Genomic DNA, 19,749 nt, shown 5'->3' with positions numbered 1-19,749 from the left:
ACATAACCGCGGGCACGGCTTTCCGAAAGATTTAACCCTACAGGGGTGCTCCAACTAGTCCATCACAAATTACCACAAGCCGCATAGAAATCCTCAATCACGAAGCTCGCGATCTCGTCGGATTCCCTAGTGGAAAACCTCAACTCTGAGATTACCCAAAGCATCACCGGAATCCCGATGCACAAGATATCTCGTCAAAGGTAAAACTAATCCAGCAAGGCCGCCCGACGTGTCGACGATCCCGATAGGAGTCGCGTACCTCGTTCTCAGGACACGGCGGATGAGCTAGACGTCGGGATCGCTAAACCTCCGGGTGACCAGAGGGGCGCCGGACATCGCTCAGGTGGGGCCAACACTCATGAGGAGCACTGGCCCGGGGGTTGATTAAATTATCCTCGGGGTCCGGAAAGTCCCTATGCAATTTTACTAGGTGTTTAGGCAAATGTAGTACCAAAGTTGAGCCTTCCCAGACCAGCTTTAATCTAAAACGAATTATCAAGGGGGTCCCCATAACAACCCCGATCGTGTTAGGAGCGCTCATTTATGGAACATAACACCGGTAGCCGGTAACTAAGGGGGCAAAGGTGGAACAAAACACCAGGCTAGAAAGGCCGAGCCTTCCACCTTTTACCAAGTATATAGGTGCATTAAATTAAACAGCATTTAAATATGGTGATATAACAAGGAACCCATGCTTTCACATGGAAGCAATGCACCTGCAACTAGCAACGCTATCAACAGGATTAAGAAAGCGGTAACATGGCCAATCAGTGGTTTGCTAGGTCGAACAGGTTGAAGGTAATCATGGCATTGTTGAGAGGCTGATATATAACAGGTGGTAGGCAACGAGACATAAACGATAGAAGCGATAAAACATTGCAAGCATTGCAAGCTCCTGTCCTCGTCGTGTAAATCTGTCCTCGTCGTGTAAATCTCTGGAATTTCCTCACAAGCATTGCAAGCTCCTGTCCAAATTCTTCAGGGTCACAACTGTTGTCATCCGTTTCTTCTTCAGATGAGGAAATTTCTCTAGCCTTCAGTGCTCGTGGTCTGGAATAGCTTGGTCCATATAGATCTCTCTTTTCTTCTTGCTGGAATTCATGAGTATTTAGCCTTTCAAGAATATCAGCTTGATCTAGCATCTTGTAGTCTGGTCTTTCTTGAATCATCAGAACTAGAGTGTCAAATGAGGAATCCAAGGATCTCAGCAGTTTCTTCATAACTTCGTGATCAGTGATGTCTCGAGCTCCCAGTGCTTGCAGTTCATTGGATATATCAGTGAGGCGATCAAAGGTGTCTTGGCAGCATTCATTGTCATGTCTCTTGAAGCGATTGAAGAGATTGCGAAGAATATCAACACGAGAGTCACGCTGGGTTGATACTCCTTCATTTACCTTGCACAATCTCTCCCAGATCAGTGTTGCAGATCCCAAAGCACTTACTCTTCCAAACTGACCTGGGCTCAAATAGCCACAGATGATGTTCTTCGCTTGAGAATCGAGTTGCTTAAATCTCTTCACATCAGCTGCAGTGACACTGGCAGAAACGAGGGGAACGCCATTTTCCACAATATACCAGAGATCATTGTCAATTGCTTGCAGATGCAGTTGCATTTTGTTCTTCCAGAAAGGAAAGTTCTTCCCTTCGTAGGTGGGACATGGTGCAGTCACCTTGAACATGCCTGCAGTCGACATAACTAAAACTCCAGGTGGTTAAACCAAAATCACACAGAACAAGGGAGTACCTTGCTCTGATACCAATTGAAAGTGCGTTATATCGACTAGAGGGGGGGTGAATAGGAGATTTTTAGAATTTCATCACTGAGGAAATTCCTTTTGAGGAAATTCCTCACTGATGACTAACTTACAGCGGAAACAGTTGAGGATCAGTTGTGCAATTGTTCACAACAGCAGTATTACAGAGTGAAGATTATGAAAACAGATTGCACAACAAGCAGGCATGCAGAATACAGATGATGATTTACTCGAGTGAAGAATTTGGGGTTGAGGAAATTCAGAGAGAGTCTTCAGCAAATTCTTCAAACAGTCACAGTGAAAGTCATCAACACATAATACAGAGAATGTAAAGAGTTGAGGAATTAGAACCCGATTCTTGGTGAAGACTGTTGTTGATGACCCAGTTCCAACTGCTGTGACAGGTTGTACATCTGGTTTGGAGCGGCTTGGTATTTAAACCAAAGGACACCCAGTCCCGGGACACACAGTCCCTACCGTATTCTCCTTGAGCTAAGGACACACAGTCCTCGCCCAACACTCGTGGTAAGTCTTCAGGGCAGACTTCCAAACCCTCACAAACTCGGTCACCCGGCGATCCACAATTGACTGCTGGATTGCTCTAGACCATGATGCATAACCGTCTGGAGGATGCACAGTCCTCAAAGGTAAAAGGCTTCAGTCCCACACAGGAACAACTTCTTCAGTGATGCTCAATCACTAGATTTGGTTTGTGGTTTCGGTGGGTGGTGTATTTCCTCACTGATGATTTACTCTCGAAAGCTCTGAGGAATTAGGTTTCTCTTATGACAAGTGTCAGTTTCTAACGGAGCAGCCAACCAGCTAGTGGTTGTGGGGGGCGGCTATTTATAGCCTGGGAGCATCCCGACATGATTTGACATTAATGCCCTTAAATAATATAACCGTTGGAGTGGATAAGATCAGTGACTTGGCGTGGCTTATCGAAACGGTCGGGACTCTCAACTGTGAGAGTCCTCATGTCACTCATATTCCTCACTTGAGGCTTTTGGTAGGATTTGGCTTGGGTTGAGCATCATGAGGAAATCCATTCCATAGTGTTACTTTGACCCCCTTTAACAGTACGGTGTTCCTACTCATTAAGTGCGAAGAAAGTAAAACAGAAAACGTAAATCTTCATGCTTCAATTTCTTCAGAACGATTTTCTTCAGGAACCACCGATCTTCTCAATATCAATATCTTCATGTGGAATATCAATTTCATCGCAATTTCTTCGCGATTCATTTCTTCAGCTTCAGACCAATTTCTTCAACTGAAGACATACATTTTTAGGGGTCGATATTCTTCAAATATCTCAAACTCCTCAATGACTTATAGATCCTGTGTACACTTAAAAACACATTAGATACTTAACCTATAAGTCTTCAAACCAGCAAAATCACTAAGGGGCACTAGATGCACTTACAATCTCCCCCTTTTTGGTGGTTGATGACAATTAGGTTAAGTCTTCAACAGGGATCAAAAATATGAAGTGTAAATACTCATTTGAGGAATTTGAAAACAAGATTCACAGAGACTCCCCCTGAAGATGTGCATACCTTGAGGATTTTGCTTTTATAGCATATGCACATTGATGATTTATATCATGGAGATCTCCCCCTGAATCTTGTAAATCATGCATACATATAACGTATCATATGAAGAAAATGAGGATGCATGATGGCAAATGGTATCTGACGAATTTCAGCATGCGTGCATTAAAACTTGAGGAATAAGCATGCGAAGAAAAACATTCAAAAGCGTCCGAGTACCATCGGGCTTAAGTTACAACTCATTACATAAAAACTTCAGAAGAGCCAAGAGTTTGTAACTTAAATATAGTTCATAAGCCCCAAAAATAAATCCCGTTTGAAGACTAACTCTCAAGTTTCTCCCCCTTTGTCATCAATGGACAAAAAGGGACAAACTGAGGACTAACGCCCGTGAAGACTTCATTGCTTGGCAGTTGAGGAAGATCCTTGGCGCTTCTTGGGTGTAGTCTTCTTCCTTGGGCCTGTCGCGGTGTCAAGTTGTTCCTCATCAGACTCGGCAGTGCGGAAGGACGAGAAGGAACTGTCTTCAAGATCTGGCACTGGAATGGGCCTGAACTTCTTCCTGGGAGGCCACGACCAGTCAAAGTCCTGCTCAAAGTTCAATTCTTCAAGCTCAGCCTGGGTCTTCAGATGTGCAAGGGTAGCCCAGGTGCGATCAAAAACCTCATGCAGATAGTGATGATTAAGCTTCACACTGTTCTGTGTCTCAGTGAGGGTTTTCACAATGGCACCAAACTGGCGTTTGACCCATTTGTGGTTGTGATCCACCTTCTGATGAAGACTGAGAAGAAGTTCTCTGGTGGTTAGCACGCGAGGAGGAACTGGGCTTGGCGGACGAGTCTCAGTGTCGTCCCATGAGGAATATGCATCTGGTTCTTTGAACTGGCCATCAAGGGGCCTGCTTCCTTCATCAATCACAGACTTTCCTTTTCACTCAATGGGCTCGAAAGTCTTCATGTTGACCCGAATAGGAGCCATATAACCAACATGGTTCTGGAAATCTGCGTGAAAGTTGATGCCTGTCCTTGTCCTCAGGAATCTCATGATCCATGGTGCATAGATTTTGTGATCATAGGGGCACATTGCATTGTCAGCCAAAGTCCTCAAGAAGAAATCATGGATATTCATGGGAATACCGTGAATGATGTTGAAGAGGATGTTCTTCATGAGGCCGACGACATCTTCGTCATCATCATGGCCTTTGATTGGCGCTAGCACACTGCAGAGAATGCGGTAGACAGACCGTGGTGTGTACTTTAGCTCATGGACGAGGAATGTGGTTCTTGAGGGTTTTCCTGCAGCCAAAGGCTTCATGAGGACTTCCATCATTCCATTTGGCAGCTCACGCTCACCATAAAGCTTCACTGCCCCTTCTGAAGGAATTGGTACGGGCAGTTCTCTGACGAGTTCAGACGCTGGAGCCTTGTAGTGAGTATTTTGGGTCATCCAGTCGAACACCCAAGTGTTGATGTCATCAGCATTGCCCGAGATGTGCAGAGTTGAATAGAACTGAAGAATTAGCTCACTATTCCAATCTGATATGTCGGAGCACATAGGGAGCAAACCTGCATCATGTAGTACACTGAGGACTGGTTCCATGCAGGGAATTTCTTCAAGGTCAGCATGAGGAATGTGCCTGTGCTGGAATATCTTGTTGCGACCACAGAGCACAGAAGCATAGTAGTTCATCTGCGTTCTTGTCCAAAACTTCAGATGCCGCATTTGAGGCTTGTCATAAGGATTCTCTCCGATGAAATACATGCGTTCCTCAAAGAAATTTTCTTTCTGAAACTTTGGCCTCTTCGAGAATGGCAGGAGCTGAACTGGATTGAGATTGTGCTGAGGAATGGGAGGGGAAACAACCATGGCAGATTCTGGGTTGAGGACAATGAACTCATTGTCAGGGGCGGGAACATTTTCTTCAGCAGTTTCCTCAGGATGAGGAATTTCTTGTTCTAGCTGAGCATCAGGCTGAGGAATTTCTTCATCCTTCTCAGCTTGAGGAGTTTGATCAGCTTTTTCAGTGGGAGGAGCCTGCTCAGACTGGACATTTTCTTCAGCTTGATTTTCATCAGCTGACTTTGTGGCAGAAGCAAATTCATCAGCTGCTGCAGCTGAGGCTTCAGTAGTCTCTTTCTGAGGAATATGAGGTTGAGGACTGTCATCAATCTGTATTTCCTCATCAGTATGCTCCTCAGAGGCAGCATCCTTCATTTCCTCATCTGTCCTCGTAGTGTGGTCACCAACGATGACCATTTCAAATGAGGGTGCAACATTAAGAGGCACCGGGTCCAGTGGGGCAGATTCTTCAATTTCCTTGAGGCGTTTTGCCTCAATCTTTTTTTCTGCTGACGAAGCTTTTCTCTTCTTCGCTTCCTTCTCAGCAGCCCTTGTCTTTTTTGCGTCTGATGCAGACGGGATTAACTTCTTCACCTTTGAAGTTTTTGGTGAAGGTGTTTTCTTAACAGATTCTTCAGCTGGCAGTGAGGAACCAGCTGGAACATAGTCATCAGCCTGCTTTGGTGAAGCAGCTGGATCGGTAGGGTTTGCAGTTTCATCAGGAGCGGTCTCAGTGATGATTTCTTCAATGGCCGGCTCATCAGCACGGCGCTCTTGGTATTGTTCCTCAGCTTGAGGAATTTCCTCCTCAATAGGAGATGCATCTTTTGGCTGTTCAACCAGGGGCTGAGGAGTTGGTGCTGGTGGGGGGTGACGTCTGTTGTAGTCATCAACAGCACTAGTGGCTAGCTTGATGAAATTTCTTTTGGTGCTTGTTCGATCTGACAGTTTCTCACACTTGTCAGTCAAGACTTGTAGCTGTGCCTGGGTGGACACCAATGCTTCAGGCGTCAGCTTGAGAACATTTTGCCTGAGGAATTTCTCCTTTCTGGCCTTTGCAATCTTTGCGTGCTTGGCCTTCTGTTCCTTCCACTTGGCTTCGTTTATGAAAGTAGCCACCATGTGGCTGACACCAGGAGGAAGTTTCAAATCATCAATGGGTGTGTTTGGGTCTTCATACCACACATTGATGAAATCGAGGAGGACCTTGGGGTCCATCGCCAGAGGAATAGCACTGCCTGATGCTTGTGCTACCCTTTCTTGTTTGTTCCTGATGATGGCTTCGAGAGTTTCATCATCATATTCTTCACTTCCCTCTGATGCAGACGGGACTGTGATGATTTTTCTTGGGCTGGGCAGAGGTGCAGGTTCAGTAGTAGCCAAAGTCTTCACATGGGGAGTTGAACACTTTGTCTCCGAGCTAGTTGCAGCTGGGAGTGAGGAGCTGGAGCTGGCAGTGGTAGTCTTCACGACTTTCTTCTGAGCATCATGAGGAAATCCGTTCCATAGTGTTACTTTGACCCCCTTTAACAGTACGGTGTTCCTACTCATTAAGTGCGAAGAAAGTAAAACAGAAAACGTAAATCTTCATGCTTCAATTTCTTCAGAACGATTTTCTTCAGGAACCACCGATCTTCTCAATATCAATATCTTCATGAGGAATATCAATTTCATCGCATTTTCTTCGCGATTCATTTCTTCAGCTTCAGACCAATTTCTTCAACTGAAGACATACATTTTTAGGGGTCGATATTCTTCAAATATCTCAAACTCCTCAATGACTTATAGATCCTGTGTACACTTAAAAACACATTAGATACTTAACCTATAAGTCTTCAAACCACAAAAATCACTAAGGGGTACTAGATGCACTTACACACACCTACCTACGTCAGACATAACCCCACCGTGTCCTCGATCGGAGAAGGACTCACGAAAGAAACAGTCACGGTTACGCACACAGTTGGCATGTTTTAATTACGTTAACTTCAAGTTATCTAGAACCAGTGTTAAACAAAGCTTCCACGTTGCCACATAACCGCGGGCACGGCTTTCCGAAAGATTTAACCCTGCAGGGGTGCTCCAACTAGTCCATCACAAATTACCACAAGCCGCATAGAAATCCTCAATCACGAAACTCGCGATCTCGTCGGATTCCCTAGTGGAAAACCTCAACTCTGAGATTACCCAAAGCATCACCGGAATCCCGATGCACAAGATATCTCGTCAAAGGTAAAACTAATCCAGCAAGGCCGCCCGACGTGTCGACGATCCCGATAGGAGTCGCGTACCTCGTTCTTAGGACACGGTGGATGAGCTAGACGTCGGGATCGCTAAACCTCCGGGTGACCAGAGGGGCGCCGGACATCGCTCAGGTGGGGCCAACACTCATGAGGAGCACTGGCCCGGGGGTTGATTAAATTATCCTCGGGGTCCGGAAAGTCCCTATGCAATTTTATTAGGTGTTTAGGCAAATGTAGTACCAAAGTTGAGCCTTGCCAGACCAGCTTTAATCTAAAACGAATTATCAAGGGGGTCCCCATAACAACCCCGATCGTGTTAGGAGGGCTCATTTATGGAACATAACACCGGTAGCCGGTAACTAAGGGGGCAAAGGTGGAACAAAACACCAGGCTAGAAAGGCCGAGCCTTCCACCTTTTACCAAGTATATAGGTGCATTAAATTAAACAGCATTTAAATATGGTGATATAACAAGGAACCCATGCTTTCACATGGAAGCAATGCACCTGCAACTAGCAACGCTCTCAACAGGATTAAGCAAGCGGTAACATGGCCAATCAGTGGTTTGCTAGGTCGAACAGGTTGAAGGTAATCATGGCATTGTTGAGAGGCTGATATATAACAGGTGGTAGGCAACGAGACATAAACGATAGAAGCGATAAAACTAGCATGGCAATGATAGTAGTGGTATCTGGGGAAATGATCATCTTGCCTGAGATCCCGCTTGGAAGAAGAATGCCTCCGTGAAGCAGACGAACCGACGTAGTCGAACGGGTCCTCACAATCCGACACGCTTGCGGAACTCTATCGAGACGGGGAAACCGGAAACAAGCATCAACACACGATATTCACCACACGATGCACAACACATATGATGCATGAGCTACTGAATACATGCAAGTCACGGCATGACAAATCACACAATCAAACACTACACATTAAGTGAAGTTCAATATGCACGAGTTGCATATTGACGAAACTCCACGTTAATTATTTAGTTCACTCCTGGTTATCTACACGGCAATATTAATGTTGTCAAACATGCAAGAGGTGAAGCGGAAGTAAAACTACCTATCTAGGCATTTTAAGTGAGGTCCAGCGGGGAGCTGCTGGCGCACGGCTTCGACCTCCCGTCGAGAGGCCATGGCGGCGCGGTCCAGCGGGCAGGCGAGGCAAGGGCCGGCGAGAGGGCGCGAGGCCGCGGCAGCTGGCGGCAGATCCGGCCTCGGGCTGCCCGGATCCGGCCGAGGGGCGCCGTTCCCGGCGACGAGGAGCTTGAACGGGGAGCTTCGGCGGCGGGGTATGGTGCGGGCGGCGGGGCAGGCCGGCGAGAGGCGCGAGGCGGCGGCCTGATGCGGGGCGGCGCGGCTGGCGGCGGGCGGAGGCGCACGCGGGCAGGAAAAGGCGACGAGGCCCCGGCAGCATGGGGTGACGCGGCGGCGCGCTAGGGCGCGGGGGCTGCTGCCTCGGGCAGGGAGAAGCGGCGGCGCAACCCGGGCCGAGGGCGGGCCTGCTGCGGACTTGGGCGGGCCCGGCGGCGCTGGCAGGGGAGAGAGAGGTGGGGCGGCGCGGCTAGGGTTAGGGTTAGGGCGCGGATCCCGAGGAGGATTAGGGGGGCGCCCAAAATAGGCACGGAGGGGTGCTTAAATAGGGAAAGGGGCTAGGGTGCACGGTATCTGGGGGTTTTTCGACCCTCCGGTCGCGTTCGTGCGGTCCGATCAGAGAGGCGGGTTAGGGTTAGGTGTGTGGAGGTGCGTTGGCTAAGATGAGAGGGAAGTGGTGCGGCGCGGCATCGGCTTTAGAAACACCGACAGTCGTCCGACGAATAACCGAAGACGGTGCCGCTACGGTCGACCGTTCGGGTACCAGACGGTCTCCGATCGCTACGAAATTCGACTGGCGGCCTAGCTACATCTAATCGCGACCGCGTGCCAAGTTTCACCTTGATCAGAGATAGTTTTAAACGCGCTTTAAAAACAGGGTTTCGACGGTGCCGCGGGCGCGTGCGTGTGCGGTCGGACTCAGAACGTACGACGATGAGAACCGGCAACTACTACCTAATGCAAGTTTTGAAAACGGGCGGCAACGGAGATGCCGATGCAATGCAGATGATGCGCATGATGCGATGATGATGCGACAAATAAAATAAATCACATGACGAAAACGGAAAGAGAAAGGGGAAGCTTCTGGAACGTCGGCATCGGGCTGTCACATAATTGGAGCACCCCTGCAGGGTTAAATCTCAGAAAGCCGTGCCCGCGGTTATGTGGCAACGTGGAAACTTTGTTTAACACTGGTTCTAGATAACTTGAAGTTAACTAATTAAAATATGTCAACTGTGTGCGTAACCGTGACTGTCTCTTTCGTGAGTTCCTTCTCCGATCAAGGACACGGTGGGGTTATGTCTGACGTAGGTTGGTGATCAGGATCATTCATTTGATCATCCGTAGTTCACGTCCGTTATGCGTAGATCTTCCCCCTCTTATTTCTTGTACTCGTAAGTTAGCCATCAAATATATGCTTAGCCGCTGCTGCAACCTCACCACTTAACCATGCCTCACCTAATAAGCTTTGCTAGTCTTGATACCTTTGGAAATGAGATTGCTGAGTCCCTGTGGCTCACAGATTACTACAACACTAGTTGCAGGTACAGGTAAAGATTACTTGATGCGAGCGCGTTAATTGCTCATTTGGAGTTGCTTCTTCTTCTTCTTCTTCTTCATCGATCTAGGATGGGTTCCAGGCCGGCAGCCTGGGATAGCAAGGATGGACGTCCTTCTTCTTTTCTCGTTTGTTTTCGTCCGTAGTCGGACCCTGCTCTTATTCATGGTGATATGTATTGTACTGTTGTGACTATGATGTAGCTTGTGGCGAGTGTAAACCAATTCTATATATATATATATATATATATATATATATATATATATATATATGTATATATATATATCTTCTTTTCAGTACATGTACTTGTAACGATATCCATTCTTGCAACACGACGAGATGCGCTTCTATCCCTAACGAGGCCTTCGTGCCGAATAGAGGATAGGGTCGCATCTTGGGCGTGACACGCGGCGTCTACCGAAGCGCCGGCGAGCTCACTCGTTGAGCCGGCGGCCGACGCGCACCACGTGTTCGACGAAATGCCCCCAAGGTGAAAAAAATTCCAACTTTTATTTTCTTGTTATTTTTTCAATGCATCATCATATATATAGCTTTATATTTGCATTGTTCAAAAAACTTTGTAGTCTCAACGATGATGCATACATGTCAACTATGGATGTTGGGTCCAACAATTCGCATTGATCTTAAACCAATGACATCCATTTGGACGACCATGAGTTTGAGGTGGACGAGGAGGGTGAGGGCATTGTCGAGGCGCCGAAAGGAAGAGCGGGCAATTACACCACCAACGATGACAAATTACTATGCAATACTTGGTTGCAAGTGTCGAGGGATCCATCCGTTGGAGGTGATCAAAGTAGAGATGCTTATTGGGGGCGAATGAAAGAACACTTTGATACTTAGAACGTGAGTGGAATTGACCGCTCCAAGAGATCACTTCGGTCCCGATGGTCGACAATCAACTCAGGTTCTCAAAAGTGGGCGGCCGCACAAAAGGCAGTTGACAAGCTTAACCCAAGTGGCACAAATGAGGATGATAGAGTAAGTGGCATCTCATACATGTTCATCATACTTGTTTTTGGTGTCCGAAGTGCTAACTTGTTTTGTTTTTCTTGTAGTACAACATTGCACAAAACTTGTTCAAAGAAGAGACGAGGACAACCAAGAAGGGGAATATCAAGAAAGGAAAGATCTTTACCTTGCCTCATTGCTATGAAGTATTGAAGGATGATGAGAAATGGAATAAGCGTGAAGATTTGGATGATTTGCATTTGAGCAACAAACGCAAGCGAACAATTGAGTTGAATGATGATGAGGAAGAGGATGATGCATCAAGTGATGACGGCAAGAGAAGCCCCACACCCAACTCGGTTTCATACTCGAAACCAAAACGTCCGGATGGGTGCAAGAAGGACAAAACCGAAAAGAAGAAGAGGAAAGGAGATGATGAGATCACAAATGCTATGGAAGCTATTGTGAAGGCAAGAAAAGAAGCCAACGAGGTGAGGAAAATGGCAAGGAACCAAGATGTCGCGACCGAGGAGAGGAGGTTGGCGGCCGAGGAGAGGAGGGTGGCCGCCGAGGAGAGGAAAGTGGCATTGGAGAGAGGAAGGTGGGCATGGAGGAGCGAGCTAAGTTGTTGGAATGGGAAAAGCACTTGTTCTTCTTGGACACATCTTTGTTCAATGATGCGCAAAAGGAATATGTCAACCTTGCCCGTGAAGAAGTCTTGATTCAAAAAAGAGCCATGATCCGCACAATGGGTGGCGGTGGCCTTGGCGGCATGGGTGGCGGTGGCCTCGGCGCCATGGGTGGCGGTGGCCTCGGCGCCATGGGAGGCATGGGTGGCTTCAGAGCCATGGGAGGCATGGGTGCACCTCCGGCCGCCATGGGAGGCATGGGTGGCTTTGGAGCACCCTCCAACGCTATGGGAGGCATGGGTGGCATGAGTTTTGCTTCTCTCATGGGAGGCATGGGTGCATCTCCGGCCATGGGTGGAATGTCTTTCGATGTGCCTCACACACATACCCATGAAGATGCCGTTGAAGATCTTGCCAAGACCGTCGGAGCTACGCGTGATGTGGTGCGTGATGAGGTTAGGGAGGAAGATTCATCTTCAAAGGCGGAAGAATCGTCTTCGGAAGAAGAGGAAGAAGACGAGGAAGATGATTGATGTGTTATGTCTTGAACTTTGTTGGATGAACTTGTATTTTGAACTTGGTTTGCATTTTGAACTTGGTTGCATGAACTTGTGGGCATGACTTTTATTCATCAACTTGTTTGTGTTAAATTTCACATGTTCATTGCATTTTGATGAATGTTTTAAATTTATTTTGTGTCCAAAAGCCATATATTTGCGCGCTGCTAGAGCGGCGCGCGCGCTGCATTTTAGCGCGACTGCTGGAGCCAGCGCTGCGCGACGCGCCAAACCAGGCGATGGGCGCGCGGCAAACATGTTTTTTAGGCGCGGCACGAAGCGCGGCTGTTGGAGATGCTCTATGAACAGCCGCGAGAGCTACTCCTTCTCGTCATGCAATAGCCTCCAACTGGCTGAATCCACAATATATATATATACGTATTGTGTTCCGTGGACTTGATATATATATATACACGTATAGCTGTCTCAGGCACGTGGGCGTCCTACTTCACGCGATCTGGCCTAGGTCTTACTTCACGCGAGACAGTAGGACTTCTCATTTCACCCCGTCAAATTGGTCCGTCCCAGCGCGGCCTACATGCCTTCAGCATTTTTTAAAAATTGCATTTTTACAATCACTTTTTTATTTTTATATTTTTTGCTTGTATTTTAAAATATTCTGGATATATCTATTGTACAAAGGCCAGTGCTATAAATCAATCGGTTGATGCCAAAAAGATTTAAGCCCCCTCTTTATCCGTTTGATCAGCCCTACGACATATTCGGATCCACAGCTGGTTTGAATGATCAACACAAGCAAGATCTCCTTCCCGCATCGCACATCAGATCCCCTTCTCCCCTTCGATCTTGCATCACGCGGAGCCGCTGGCGGGAGTTGTATTGGAGCCCGGGGAGCCTCCGACGTTGCTTCACTACAGCGACAACTTCCATGCGACAACGGTCCAACACAGCTCGTGACGCCGCCGACGATGCTCCATTGGAACACATGCCGCTTCGATGTTGCTTCACCGGCGACGGGTGCTTCAACGCAGCACAACGGCCATGGCGGAAGTTGCGACGCAGCGGGTGGAGATGGGTGCTTCAACGCAGCATGACGGCCATGACGGAAGTTGCGACGCAGCGGGCGGCGACGACGATGAAAGCTGCGATGCAGCACCGGCGGCCATGGCGGATGTTGTGATGTAGTGTTGCCGGCGACAGGTGTTTCAACCCAGTGCGGCGGCCATGGTGGATGTTGTGATGTAGTGTTGCCGGCGACAGGTGTTTCAACCCAGTGCGGCGGCCATGGCGGAAGCTACTACGGAGCGGGCGGCGACGACAACGAAAGCTGCAATGGAGCACCGACGGTCATGACAGATGTTGTGATGTAGCGTTGCCGGCGACGCGTGCGGCGATGCAGCACGGTGGTCGGGGCGGGACCTGCGACACAGTGGGCGGTGATGACGACGAAAGCTGTGATGCAGCACTGGTGGTCATGACAGATGCTGCGATGCAGCGTTGCCGGTGACGCAGCACGACGGTCCAGGCGGGAGCTGCGATGCAACGGGCGGTGATGACGATGAAAGGTGCGATGCAACCTAGGTGGTCATGACAGATGCTGCGATGCAGGATTGCCGACGATGCGTGCGGCGACGCAGCACGACGGCCGTGGCGGGAGCTGCGACACAGCGGGCGGCGATGATGACGAAAACTGCAATGCAGCACCGGCGGTCATGATAGATGTCGTGTTGCAACGTTGCCGACGACGCGTGCGGCGATGCAGCGTGGCGGCTGCGACGGGATCTGCGGTGAAGGCGACGAAAAGGTGGGATGCAGCTCAGAGATGTTGTAGTGTAGCGCTACAGTGCGACAGCGGATTGCGGCGGCTCCCGTTGCTGCTTCGTGGGTGAGACGGAGGGAGCGGGGAACAGATAAGGTGGGAAGAGAGGGAAGAGATAAGGTGTGCCATAGAGGGACCCATGGTTGGAGCTCGAGGCAGTTTACGCGGTGGATAAATCAACTGGTTGATTTAGAACGTTTTTCTTATACAAATCACTTTATGTATGAAAATTGAAAAATGCTAATTGCGCATTACAAAATGATAAAGGTTTATATAGAAAGATTGTATAATATGTATGAAATGAAACGAGCACGAGCAAACGATTTGAGATAGGTAAACACTTTCATCCAGCGCGCCGGCCGAATCATTCGGCCGGTCGCGCGTGGGCCGCGCGCCTTACTGGCAGGTGCATGCAACATTTTTTCGTTAAATTCGCTGCAATCATGTGATATTTTGATACAAACGTTTTTCATGCAGTTTTTTTTTCTCGTTTAAATTTGTTGCAACCAGTGTTCATTTTTGCTACAAGCGTTTTTTATTTACTGTATTTGTCCAGTAAAAAAGATGCATATACGTTTGGTTGCAACTCAAGTTTGTTGGATTTTTGCTACAACCGACGTTTTGACTTTTGCTACAGCCGTTTTATTTTTTGGTACAACCGGCATCATTTTTTGCCGCAATCGTTCATTAAAAAAATTGCATACACATCACGTAGATATTTGCTACAACCGGCGTTTGACTTTTGCTACCGCGCATCATCTTCTTCGTTTTTTTTCTACGATAACGTAGATATTATTTTCTTGCTACAATTATTTTTTTTATTGCAACCGTTGACGAAAATTACTGCATAGCGTTGAAATTTGTTGCATCAAGGAAGAAATGTTGCATGAAAATCTAACGACGCGGCCCGTCTATAGCTGACAGATCAGACGGCCCGCGCGCCTTTTGAGATAACGGGCCGGCCCTGACGGATGCTATATAGCAGCATTGGCGGTAGTAAGTCCAGCATTTTTGCAAATTCACAGGCCCGCCGACTCAACGAAAACGAAATCGTTGATTGGAGAAGCCGAGAAGGGAGTCCAAATCCATACGGTGTCTCAATCGCATCTTCGCAGCGCCGCCGCCATCCATCTCCACGTACGTCTCATATCAGGTCCTCCTCGCTGCATGCGTCGTCTCCCTCCGCAAGAGACGAGAACACCACCATCACCATGACGACGCGTCAGCGGTCATCGGACGTTCCACCCTCGCCCAAACGACGCCACCGTTCATCAGATAGCGGCATAGCACAGATGTCATGGACCGCCGGCGCCGTCTCGTTACCAGACGAGATCATCTTCGACATCCTGACCAGAGTGCCGGTGAACTCGGCGTGCCGGTTCCGGTGCGTCTCCCGCGAGTGGGACGCCCTCATCTCCGATCCGGACTTCGTCGCCGCGCACAAGTCCCGCCACGCCGAGCCTCTCGTCGCGGTTTACTCCTTCCGAGAAGAACCTAGCAAAGGGACCGAGCTACGGCTGGTGGACATGGACGGCAACGCTGTGCGCGTGATCAAGGTCAAGGACGGAGGTGGATCTAGCAGTAGCAGGCTCCCCCGCCATGACCTCATCTGCGTCACGGACGATCATTCGGGCGCGTGCCTGGTTGACCCTGTCACCGGAGACCTGCTGGTGACCTGCCCCTGCCCGAGAACGACGAATGCAGAATTCGTCATGTGCTTTGGCCGGGCCGTCCCCTCCGGTGCTTACAAGGTGTTGTGCTTCTTCCGCGACGGATGGTGCCACCATGTTCTTGCTCTAACAGATGGCCTCGGATGGAGACCGACGCGGCTGTGCCCAACCCGTGTCGCGTGTTACCCGGGCTCCGCGGCCGTCGTGAATGGAATCCTCCATATCTTGGCGATGGTTGGGGTCCTTGGGGATAAGATACATTGCTTTGACCTCGAGAGCGAGGAGTGGACCAAGACGATTCAAGGTCCGCACAATGCAGCGGGACGTGAGTTGTGGAGGAAGACGACCACGACGGTCCGCGTGGCCGAGCTCAATGCCATCCTCTGCATGGTTCAGTCAGAGGTCCGATTGATCAACGTATGGCTTTTGACTGATTCTCATAATAGCAAATGGGTCAAGGCATACACAATCCCGACAGACCTACACACGTATTTGCATACGCCTTTGAGGATGACGCATGGCGGTGGAAGGCTGCTCTTCCGGTGCTTTCGTTTTGGCGGCAGAGCACAGATGGTGCGAAGCTACGATCCTTGCACCAATGCATGCACACATGTCATCAAGGCACCAGGCAACCTTTCCAGCAAGATCAGTATTTGCAACTTGCATTTGGAGAGTTTTATCTCAAACAAGATCTAGCATTTATAAAGATTCTATCGAATAATAAGCTTAGAAGAATCGAAACTATATCAGGTTCTAAACCTTTCTTGATCATAGACATACATACCTCCATTGGCAATTAAGAAAAAACATCGACCATACCTCTTACGAATTACTTAGGGAAAACGCATTTTGTTCCCCTTTTTTCATATATCTGTGAATCAAATGATGATCTCAGGTCTCGCGCTCTCAGCTATATATATCAGGTTCACAGCATGTGTTAATGCTTGTATAATATATATCTGACATTTTTTGTCCTCCATTTAATGTTGCTTATCCTCCACAACATCTGACCATTGCCCTCTAATCATCAAAAATGCTAGACATACAAAGAGTTACATAAGGTTACACGCTGACTACGATTCTTTCTTTCTAATTAACTACTCCCCACTCTGATTTTCAAGGGGGTGGGGCCCTCATTCCCCTTAATCTCCAATCAAAATCCACTTCTTTGTAAAACCTATGTAAACTTATGTATGTGTAGCATTGCTGCCCTGATCACGGATTGGACACCTCGATTACGCGCTCCGAGTCGCTTCCATTTTAAGAGATCCGTCCCGCTTCCAAGTCAAAATATCTCAGGTTAGTTATAATATTTCCACTTGATTTATCTTAATATAAATTAATACTCCCTCCATTTCAAAATAAGTGTCTCAACTTTAAACTAGCTTTAATACAAAATGTACTAAGCTTGAGACATTTATTTTAAGACGGAGGAAGTATTATGTTATACGGGCTTATACGGGATGTCCGCCTACATCCCTACTGACATCGAAAGAACCACATCAGTGAGCTGCACCATGGCATTGCAATTTTTCATGGTAAGCAACACATGGCTCGGACGGCTCATGAGCACTTCCCTTGACGTCGATCCAAAGATCTTCAAAGGATCAAGGCTTTGTCATCCACCTAGACCTCATTGACCTCCACTACTTCAACTTCGAGGAGCTCGAGAGGCCTTTCACACATCATTAAATTTAGGATGCGACCAAGCGGCTACCCACGGGGAAGGCACCCAGTCCCGATGAGTTTTTCAAAGGCTGGCCATAGTGGGGAGTAACATATAGTAGTATCATTATGATATTATTGTATGATACTATCTTTATAGTACATAGTATCATAAACTAGTATCATAGATGATCTTATTTATTGCCATGCATGACACAAAGTAGCATTGCATTTAACATGATACGGTATCTACCTATGTTACTCTAACCTTTTTTTTTAATTCTCTGCTACATCAGCATGTTTGTTATTCCCGAGTATATGCTACTAGCTAAGATACCACCACTATGGCTAGCCTAAGAGTTCCTACGTGCGTGTTGGCCCATAATAAAAGAGGATTTATACGGTGTGTTTGGTAAGATGTACTTCTCGATGAACGGGCGCAGCTTCCAAAAGTTGAATGAATCTCTGATGACTCTCCTGCCGAAGCAACTAGATGTGCTTCTACCCTCTTCGACTACCGGACGATTAATCTCATTCACCTCTTCGCCAAGTTATTTGCAAAGGTTGTGTCCCTTCGTCTCATGTCGCACCTCTGCGAGCTTGTGTCTTCAAACTAGAGTGCATTTGTTGCCGGACGGAGCATCCACGATAACTTTCTTCTGGTGCAGCAAACGGTGTATTACTTGCACTAGCTTAGGGCACCACGGGTGATGGGGTTATAGCCCTAGGATAGGGTCATAGGCCTGACCTATAAGTCCTACCCAAGGGCACCTCATTATTAGCTTGAAGATTACAAGATACCTACCGACTGGATTAAGAGAACCTCTTGTTCACTCGGTAGGGAACCACTCGAAGGATTATCTTATACTCGACGACTGGATTCCACTCAGTGAAGACCAGAAGCCAGTCGACATCGAAGGCTAGAAGCCACCCCAGGGAGGCCAACGGGCATACGTTAGACTACTATAGTTATTGACATTTATGGCATACGTTACTTGTAACGTATGCATTTATTCTCACTTATTGCACCCTTGAAAGTTGGACACTTATGAGGGGCAGTGCACTATATATAAGTCATCCCTCCCCGCTGGCACAAGGGTTCGCATTCTGTAACACCTAAATTCCACTCGACACTAAGCTCCAGAGCACTGAGACGTAGGTCTATTACCTCCACCGTAGAGGGGCCTGAACTTATACAACCTTGCCGTAGCTAGGACTCTGCCCTCTACTTTCGTACCCTACTCATTTACTGTCAGGCTTATTCCCACGACAACGGGCGCTACTCAAACTTGACATAGTGTGTGTGCCTTTAACTCGGTATCTTGGACCTTCCTATTCCATATCCTTCATCGCCTTGTGGATTTGGTGCCAGATGGCATGACTGGATCTCGACCCTCATCTCCGCCAAAACTCACGCCCCGATAAATGGGCTCCCATGACGGTTGATTATCCATGATTGGGGGTTGTGCGAGGGTGACCCCCACTCCCCAATTCTCTTCATCCTCGTTATTGAAGTTCTCATCTTCCCCCTTCAGCGTGGCATCAACGAGGAATCTTCATCCTCTCACCAACCTATAAGGCACATCGAGCATCTCGTTTTTTGTTGATGGCGTGATCATCTTTTCCCACTCTTACCAATCTGACTTCGCGGTCGTACAAGGGATTCTTCAGGCTGGCCATAGTGGGAGTAACTTAGGTAGCATCATGTACTTGATACTAGCAAACATCCCGATGTGGCAGACAGTTAATGAAGAGAGAGAGGATTAGAGTGACATAGGTAGATACAATAACATGTTAAATGTTATGCTACTATGTGTCATGCATGTTAATAAATGAAGTCATCTATGATACTAGTTTATGATACTATATATTATGGAGGTAGTATCATATAATAGTATCATATTCATGATACTACTATATGATACTCCCCATTATGGCCAGCCTCATGCCTTCGGGATTGCGAACAAACTTCACACGGTGTTCGATCATGAGTGCCGTGGGCACACTATCTCATGCCCGATGATATCCACCCCAATCAAGTACATGGGCTTGCCACTTCCCATCCGCAAGAAACTTGCATCTGCCCACCTTCCGCTGATCGAGAAACTTGCCAAGAAGCTCTCCTCCTGGTGCTAGTTCTTGTCCTCCACATGCTCTGTGCGATGTAGTTCACCTACTGATTCATGGCGATATACCCACCCGTCCTCAAGCAGGCAACGCGCATAATCCACGTTTTCCTTTGGCATGGGAGGAAGGAAGCCAAAGCCGAGAAATGCCCAGTCAATTGTTGGTAGCATGTGTGTCGCCCCCTAGATCTTGGAAGGCTTGGCATACACAATCTTTAGCGCACTCACATCACTTTGCACGGGTGTTGGCTTTGGCTGCAAGCCACCAACTTGCACCGCCCATGGAACCACCTAAAGCTACCCT

General features: G+C 47.9%; 1 pseudogene; it reads right to left on the bottom strand.

Annotated features, from left to right (window-relative positions):
• Positions 1-12,853: 12,853 nt before the first annotated feature.
• LOC123405110 lies at positions 12,854-13,879 on the bottom strand (annotated as a pseudogene).
• Positions 13,880-19,749: the final 5,870 nt, after the last annotated feature.

Source organism: Hordeum vulgare, chromosome 6H (assembly GCF_904849725.1).
Source record: "Hordeum vulgare subsp. vulgare chromosome 6H, MorexV3_pseudomolecules_assembly, whole genome shotgun sequence".
Classification (NCBI taxonomy): domain Eukaryota; kingdom Viridiplantae; phylum Streptophyta; class Magnoliopsida; order Poales; family Poaceae; genus Hordeum; species Hordeum vulgare.
The sequence above is the reverse complement of the archived record's forward strand: the minus strand, read 5'-3'. Positions and strand labels throughout refer to the sequence as shown.